The sequence below is a fragment of the Malaclemys terrapin genome, unplaced genomic scaffold (assembly GCF_027887155.1).
Source record: "Malaclemys terrapin pileata isolate rMalTer1 unplaced genomic scaffold, rMalTer1.hap1 scaffold_111, whole genome shotgun sequence".
Lineage (NCBI taxonomy): Eukaryota > Metazoa > Chordata > Testudines > Emydidae > Malaclemys > Malaclemys terrapin.
In genome coordinates this window covers 1517-2500 of record NW_026530201.1, presented here as the reverse complement: position 1 = coordinate 2500, position 984 = coordinate 1517, and the positions used below count along the sequence as shown (strand labels likewise).

Below are 984 nucleotides of genomic sequence, written 5' to 3'. Positions count from 1 at the left end.
CGGCCCCGGGGTGTCCCCCTGCGGCTCTGGGGGCCGTGGGTCCCCGCTGGAGGAAGCCGCTGGGCGCTGGACACCCGCCGTCCGTCCCGCCTGGCCAGGCCTGGCCTGGGTGGCCGCGGGGGGATTCGGGGCGGTCCCGCGAGCCGGCGCCCGGGCGCAGGGGGTCCGAGCGAGTCCGTCCCGGGCCCGGGGCCTCCCCCTGCGGCTTTGGGGGCCGTGGGTCCCCGCTGGCGGAAGCCGCTGGGCGCTGGACACCCGCCGTCCGTCCCGCCTGGCCAGGCCTGGCCTGGGTGGCCGCGGGGCGGGGGGATTCGGGGCGGTCCTGCGGGCCGGCGGCCGGGAGGGTCCGGGCCAGTCCGCCCCATGCCCGGGGTCTCCCCCAGCGGCTTCGGTGGGTCCTCCGCGGAGGAAGCCGGGTGGGGAGCCGGACCCCAGGCGCCCAGACCCGTGACCTGCGGCCGCGACCTCCGACTCGGCAGGAGCGACGAGGGGCTTTCCGGCCCGTCCCCCCCCTCTCCTTCCTCCCCAGAAAAGGAGAGAGAGCTGGCTCGGACCGGGAAAAGCTGCCTACGGCACCTGGGATTCCCAGGCGGTCACCCATCCAAGTACTAGCCAGGCCCGGGACGGTTTACCTTCCGAGATCGGACGGGATCGGGGGCGTTCGGTCCGGTATGGCCGTAGGCACCCGGCCCCCGCGCCTCCTCGCCCGCTTTCCCCTGCCGACGCCCGGGCCTGCCGCACGGTGAGCCCCGGTCGGACTGCCCCCCTGCGGCAGGGCCCCCGTCTCTCGCGGGCCCGGTCCTTTTTTCCTTCTCGAGCTCCGGGGCCCGGGCTGGCCGCCAGAGCCCCTCCGCCCGCCCGCCCTCCCCGGCGTCGGGGAAAATATTGTCCCGGACATCCAGTGCGCCCTGATCCTGTCAGCCGGGGGGGGGGGTGGGTGGGTGGAGGGGGGGCAGTCCCTCGCTGCGGCCGGGGAGGGTGAGC

At 76.8% G+C, this 984-nt stretch overlaps 1 non-coding gene across 1 annotated transcript; it reads right to left on the bottom strand.

Annotated features, from left to right (window-relative positions):
- Positions 1–564: 564 nt before the first annotated feature.
- Positions 565–683, bottom strand: LOC128829707 (5S ribosomal RNA). Its single transcript, XR_008443414.1, has one exon. It is a non-coding gene; the product is annotated as a 5S ribosomal RNA (ribosomal RNA).
- Between the last annotated feature and the right edge of the window lie 301 nt (positions 684–984).